Source organism: Electrophorus electricus, chromosome 25 (genome assembly GCF_041902795.1).
Source record: "Electrophorus electricus isolate QZ-2024a chromosome 25, ASM4190279v1, whole genome shotgun sequence".
NCBI lineage: Eukaryota > Metazoa > Chordata > Actinopteri > Gymnotiformes > Gymnotidae > Electrophorus > Electrophorus electricus.
The window spans coordinates 8,582,501-8,590,000 of record NC_137521.1 but is presented as its reverse complement, the minus strand read 5'-3'; the positions used below and the strand labels follow the sequence as shown (position 1 = coordinate 8,590,000).

The 7,500-nt window shown below is 47.7% G+C and overlaps 1 protein-coding gene across 2 annotated transcripts in view; it reads left to right on the top strand.

Annotated features, from left to right (window-relative positions):
• sema3b (sema domain, immunoglobulin domain (Ig), short basic domain, secreted, (semaphorin) 3B) overlaps positions 1 to 7,500 on the top strand; it is a 39,756-nt gene that overhangs the window by 12,525 nt on the left and 19,731 nt on the right. Inside the window, exon 1 of one of the 2 annotated variants that reach the window (XM_035521921.2) lies at positions 1 to 222. This exon is cut by the window's left edge and continues 912 nt beyond it. The exons of the other annotated variant lie outside the window; for it this stretch is intronic. The gene's annotated coding sequence lies outside the window, so the exon portion shown is untranslated. The remainder of the gene's footprint in view (positions 223 to 7,500) is intronic. 2 annotated transcript variants of the gene reach the window in all.

The following is a 7,500-nucleotide window of genomic DNA, read 5'->3' as shown; positions in this document are numbered from 1 at the left end:
TGTTGTGGGATTACTGCTCTGATCGAGTGGTTTGGAATGGCTGACCTTGTTACACTTCAAGAAGCATCTGCTGGCTGGTCTACAGGTCCTTCCTTCGGCTTGGGTCTGCTGGAGTTGCATGTTGGGGAGTACTCCTGCTGCTTAAATCAATACAGCCCTGGAATTATGCTGCTCCAGCACATTCCCCCATAGATTCAGCTCTGCACCAAATTCCTCAGTCAGGTAAGTTTATTTTATGTAGTCAGTGTGTGCTGCTCCCAGGTACATGAATATGTGAAAAAACCAGGGCAAACATTTGATCTTTTATGATATGTTATGCTTGCTTAAACAGTTTCCACTTAAATAAAGATTTCCAGTAAGCTGCCAACCTCTGCAGTAATGCATACGCAACTACACGGATGGGGAATTTTAGAAAACGACCATACAAAGTGATTAGTCCCATAGGTTGGTATATGTGTGTGTCTGTTTGTGTGTGTGTTTATATATTTGCGACCAGTGGACTATCGACAGATGCACTCATGCTTAAACATACATTCCCTCTGTTAAAGAGCCACACTCAGATACGGTATCTCTCCCTTCACTCACTCGGAGAATGCAGAGAGAATTAAATATCAATGAAGTTTCAATCACTCGCACGCACACACACACACACACACACACACACACACACACACACACACACACACACACACACACACACACACACAGAGAGAGAGAGAGAGAGAGAGCTATGATATACAAGTGGCAGATCCTCTACAATTGTTTAATTTCTTCTCTCCCTCTCTCTAAGATACACACACAAAGTAGAACACGCTACAATTAAAAGGACATTAGAATTTATTTATCTATTGGAATTGGATGAAAAGGATTGATGATTCATATTGACTAGAAGTAAATGTAACATGTACTTCCTGTTTAGTGTGAGTGTATACACAGCACTGAGACACATACCTGACTGATATGGAACATGGCAGCCGGTGAAGTCCGATATATACTCAGGAACCTGATAGAATTTTATATTTCTAATCATTTTCACACAGTATTTTTACTCATGTATACCTGAGAAAGGGATTTATATGTTTTTTTTCTGCTATCTGCAGCCTCTCACACTCATTACTTATAAGCAATATAGCTGTTGCCAATAAAGGTGGTATGACGAAAGTTAAGGAGTAGTTCATCAGTTTGAACAAATCAGTACTTAGTACTTAATAGGTTAGTAAGTACCAAGTAGCTTAGTAGGTACTTGGTGCTTAAGTCAGTAAGGGTTCTTAGGGATTAAGTAGATAAAAGCACTGTTGGACCTGTTTTGTATTCTCGCTCTCATGTTTCTATTTTTAATCCTGATTCAATGACTGTTTCATTAAAGTTGTTTAGTGAATTATGACGCGCATGGCTGTGCGAGCTCAGAAGTGCGTTCTTGTGTTCGCCGCCAGCCCAGGTCACTTCAGGCGGCCACAGTGTTCTGCCAAAGCACGAGCCATTGCTGAGAAAAGAAGGAGAAGGATCTCGGGCAGGACGGAGGGGCGGTGGGCGTGGCTCGGACCCGGGATCTCGGTCAGGACGGAGGGGCGGTGGGCGTGGCTCGGACCGGGGATCTCGGGCAGGACGGAGGGGCGGTGGGCGTGGCTCGGACCGGGGATCTCGGGCAGGACGGAGGGGCGGTGGGCGTGGCTCGGACCGGGGATCTCGGGCAGGACGGAGGGGCGGTGGGCGTGGCTCGGACCCAGGATCTCGGTCAGGACGGAGGGGCGGTGGGCGTGGCTCGGACCGGGGATCTCGGGCAGGACGGAGGGGCGGTGGGCGTGGCTCGGACCGGGGATCTCGGGAAGGACGGAGGGGCGGTGGGTGTGGCTCGGACCGGGGACCTTGGGCAGGACGGAGGGGCGGTGGGCGTGGCTCGGACCGGGGACCTCGGGCAGGACGGAGGGGCGGTGGGCGTGGCTCGGACTAGCAGCAAATGTAAGAGGTTAATGAAATGTCTGTGCTAACAAGATGATTGGTGGCACAACATTAAAAAAGCACTCATGTGTGTCTGTGGGCGCTTCCGTGTGTGTCTGTGTCGTAGGTTAATGGAGTCCATATGCCGTTGGCTTTTTGATCAGGCATCTTTTGGCAGCAGATAAAGAAGCCGCTATATTTAGTAAGACTGGAGACTCATTCCAGGTGCTATTTTATTACTGTGTGTGTGTGCACATGTGTGTTGGTCTGTTAGGAGCAGCTCCTCTCTGTGTAGCATGGTGATTTCCCAGGTAGGCGTTTCCGTGGAAACAGTAAATTGCCCACCTGCAGATATGGTCTAGTGATAGAAGTGGGATCGCCACTTCAGCTAGGCACCTAATGTGTGTCTGCATGTGTGTGTGTGTGTGGGCGTGTGTGTGTTCATAGGTGTGTTTGTGTGTGTAAAGTCCCACTGCTTTCCACAAGTGTTTCAGCCTTCAATTACTCTTAAACAGAGGGGATTTCTGTTAACCTATAAGGCAGCTCAGCCAAAGAAATCTGGGGGGTCTGTGTGTGTGTGTGTGCGTGTCACAGGCTTGGAAGTGTCATGAAAGTGCAGCAGGATTAGTTGATGTGTGTGCTGTTGGATGACTACATTCATAGTGTAATTAAAGAGATACAACCTAGATGTAGATGCTGCTGAATGCTGCTATTGGGCTTTCTGTTTTTTGTTTGTTTGTTTTTTGGGGGGGAGGGGTTGTTGTTTTGGGGGGGTACAATGGCAAGTAATCTCAGAGAAGAGCTGGTGAAAGCTTGCTGTCTACTCAGATCAGCTTTTCTTATCTAGAGCACCTTACTCTCTCGTTCTCTCTCTCTCTCCCTCTGTGTGTGTGTGTGTGTGTGTGTGTGAGTGTGTGTGTGTGTGTCATGTCTGTCAGAATTTGGTACCATTCAGCATGTGATACTGCTTTCATTCCTGTTTGCTGGAATAACATTTCTGTAGTTGGAAAATCTCTGTCTCTTACTCTCTCCCACTGTGTGTGTGTGTGTGTGTGTGTGTGTGTGTGTGTGTGTGTGTGTGTGTGTGTGTGAGTGCGTGTGTGTTCATGTATCATTAGTATATTACCAGAGGCTCAGACAGCCTCCCTGCAGCATGTTTCAGCACTGCCGTTCAGACTCTCTCTATCACGCACACACACACACACACACACACACGCACACACGCACACACACACACACACACACACGCGCGCACACACACACACACACACACACGCACGCACACACACACACACACACGCACACACGCACACGCACGCACACACACACACACACACATACACATGCGCACATGCACACCCACACACACACACGCACACACACACGTGCACACACACACACGCACACACACACGCACACCCACACACACACGCGCACACACACACGCACACACACACACGCGCACACGCACACCCACACACACACGCGCACACACACACACACGCATACACACACACACGTATTCCTGTCATCTTTAGCCTATCAGCAGTGCTCTGCTCTGCCAGCTCTTCCAGGGAGCAGCCTGAGTGCTGGATGTGCTGGAGGAGCCCTGCAGGTATTAAAACCAGCACAGTATTCTGCATGTCCTGCTGCATGGGACTGTGTGTGTGTGTGTGTGTGTGTGTGTGTGTGTGTGTGTGTGTGTGTGTGTGTGTGTGCGTGTGTGTGTGTGTGTGTGTGCGCGTGTGTGTGCATGCGTGTGTGGAGAGAGAGACAGTGGAGAGTTAAGTGGAGGAAACAGGACGTTAAACCCCACACATGCTTTCATGGTCAGCTCACATGGTCAGCTCACATGGTCAGCTCTGCCTAATGTACACATCCTGAACTGTTGTCCTTCTCACCTGCACCGATCATAAATGGCTCTGCCCACACTGCACCACCATCAGCCTCTGCTCCGCCCATAATGTCCAAGTACCAGAGCCACACCCTCACAGCGCAGATGTCATGTACAGTCGACATCACCTGCAGCCTGAGGCGGTCTGTCACGGCACAGCAGGAAAGAGACATGTTGGGTACGAACGGTCACTTTGGCTGGACCGTTGGGGGGTCCAAAAAGAACAAACTGCCTGCATGGAAAGCACCAACGAATCATTGATAATCCCACCTGCCAATCACTGATAATCCCACCTGAGAGTGGAGCCATGAAATGTTTGTTTGGGTGAGTGTAGGTGTGGCTGTGGACAGGAGGTCAGACAGTTTATAAGGAGGAATGGATGATGACATTTTTGTTCCAGTTATTTTAGTGTCTGATTTAATAAACGTACATGTAGCACATCTAGACGGATTGCAGGCTACAGTACTACCGTTATTATCTGAATGGTCATTTATCTCACACTTGTGTGTATGTGTGTGTGTGTGTGTGTGTGTGTGTGTGTATGGGTGGGGGATTTGCACCACAGAGAAAAATCTTTGAAACCTACATTAAAACATTTATATTTTAACTTTACAAAGCCTTTCAGCTGTAAAATCATACTATAGTTTGTTACCATGTGTGCAATGTACTTGTAAAGTTCATTGCTTATTTCTTTTACTCTTTCCAGAATAAATATTCCAAATAAAAGAATATAACATACACACAAAAAAAAAAGATTCACAAGCTATATCTTGAACTGGTCGTGTAACGTACAGTTGTAGAACTTTACTAAGGGTGTTGCCATTATCTGCTTAGCTGAAATTAGCACATCAGGCTGTCAGCTGTGTGAATGATGACGTTTGAAGGCCATTTGCATAGGCCAGCAGGGCTTGAGATTTGAGTGGCATGGCAGCGGTCGCTGTGGTGATAATCACCTTCTTAGTTCTGGAATTTGTTTTATGCCATGTCGCTGTGTCGACCACAGCTGGTGCGATTAGTTATGGATCTCACTGCCAAAGTGACCGCCCCAGAATAGGATTGAGAGTAACTGCTTCCCCTGATCCCAAGACACACGCAAACACACACATCTTATAAACTCAGGGAGCAAGGATGAGATAATTATCATTCTTTGTGGTACTATCTAATGGCATGCTTTTTGTACACACACACACACACACACACACACACACACACACACACACACACACACACACAAACACAGCTCTGTGCAGAAGTGTTGGATTGGATTCAGTGCTGCCTGTTCAGTGAGAGGGTGTGTTTAGGGTCAGGTTATATTTAGCCTTCCACTTGTGCACTGGCTGTTAGTTCTTTTCTCACTATTGTGTGGCCTGTACACATACATATGAGGCTTTGGATGCTTTAGTGTGGGTCCTCGTCCAGAGCTGAACGCATTCCTTCTGGGAGCACTCACTCTTGGGAAACTGATTTCATATACAAATGAAGCAGATACATCATATCTGTCCCTAAAAGTAAGCTCCGTCATGCACCAGCTGCTTAGCTGACTTCCTTGGACCCAACAAACTGAAAGTTCTGAGGTCAGTCCTCTGTCACCCATACGGCCACTATGAGCAGTGCTCATATCTTCTAAGAACTTGAGTGGAGTCCGAATGACAAACGGTAAGTAAACATCACCAACCAAAAGTTTGTTTCAGTCTCACGAAATCCAACAAAGGCAAGCATCAAAATTCTGCTGTGCCATCATTATCATGTGTCTAATGGATAAACATGTGTGCATGCTTTTGTGTGTGTGTGTGTGTGTGTGTGTGCATGCTTTTGTGTGTGTGTGTGTGTGTGTGTGTGATGAATTATCTTAGTGTGAACGTCTTCTTGACGTCATGCTGTTCCTCTTGACGTCATGTTAGTTTGCTTAGAGCAGTGGGATGGTGTAGCCTAGGGAAGCATCTTATTACTCAAGGAATTTGTGTGTGTGTGTGTGTGTGTGTGTGTGTGTGTGTGTGTGTGTGTGTGTGTGTGTGGGTGTGTGAGGGTGTGGGTGTGTGTCTGCATGTGTGTTGCATCATAGCATATGCATAATTCTTTTAAAGAATTAGTTCTTTCTCCTACATTGCTGTTAACCAATTAGTTAAAGAACGTACTGTAACAAATCTAATTATAACTCCAGTGGTGTACAGTAGCTAGTGTCTACTCTCACTCCAGAATTCATGGTGATCATGAGAGAGTGAGAAAGAGAGTGAGGGAGAGAGAAAGAGAGACACAGAGAGAGAGATTGAAAGAGAGAGAGAGAGAGAGAGAGAGAGAGAGAGAGAGAGAGACAGGGAGTCTTCTTGTCTGTTCGGTTCTTTCATGTTTCATTCCTTTGGAGAGCTTTGGGTAGCACCTGGCAACTCTGGAACCAAGATGTGTAGGTGTGTGTGTGTGTGTGTGTGTGTGTGTGTGTGTGTGTGTGTGTGTGTGTGTGTGTGTGTGTGTGTGTGTGTGTGTTTGGCTGACGGGACTGAACTTGGCTTTGTAACACACCAAAGACAGTAGTGACATGCATATTGTGCATATCCACACCAAGCACTGTGGGAAACAGCTGGAAGGTCTTATAGAGGGCTAGCATACATTATTGGCCCTTTCCTCAGATGCTCTCTCTCTCTCTCTCTCTCCCTCTCTCTCTCTCTCCCTCTCTCTCTACACCTCTATGCTCTACTCTCTACTGCCTGCTTCTCTCCACTCTTGAGTTAAGTCCATTATTTCTGCCTGCTCTTGTTCTGAATGTGAGCGTTTGAGCATGTGCATTGGTAAATGTCTATAGAAGTTATGCAGAGTGTGTGTGTGTGTGTGTTTGTCTGTGTGCACTTGCTTGTGGAGCAGTGTGTGTTTTTCAAAGTGGCCTGAAGTGCCTGTGGCTGACCTCAGAGATTGCTGCTGCCGACACACACACACAAACACACATACACACACACACACACACGCACACACACACACACACACAGAGACACACACACACACACACACACAGACACACACACACATGTTGAGACCTGCCATTGTCCTTATACTGGGGTTATAGACTGTGGAGTTCACTGCAATTGGACAACAATTACATCTAAGTACATTTATTTGTATGTGTTTGCGTGTGTGTGCGTGTGTGTTTGCGTGTGTGTGTGCGTGTGTGTGTGTGTGTGTGTGGTCATTTCAGCGTTTAAGTTGTGAGCTCGAAAAAGAAAGAGAACAGCAGTCGCTCCTCTATATAAAAGCTGCTCCTACCCTCCTACACTCTAAAGGTGGAGGTCTGTGGGAGTGGGGGAGATGTCTGTGGGTGGAGGTCTGTGGGAGTGGGGGAGATGTCTAAAGGTGGAGGTCTGTGGGAGTGGGGGAGTTGTCTGTGGGTGGAGGTCCGTGGGAGTGAGGGAGATGTCTAAAGGTGGAGATCTGTGGGATTTGGGGAGATGTCTGTGGGTGGAGGGCTGTGGGAGTGGGGGAGATGTCTGTGGGTGGAGGTCCGTGGGAGTGGGGGAGATGTCTGTGGGTGGAGGTCTGTGGGAGTGGGGGAGATGTCTAAAGGTGTAGATCTGTGGGAGTGGGGGAGATGTCTGTGGGTGGAGGTCTGTGGGAGTGGGGGAGATGTCTGTGGGTGGAGGTCTGTGGGAGTGGGGGAGATGTCTGTGGGTGGAGGTCTGTGG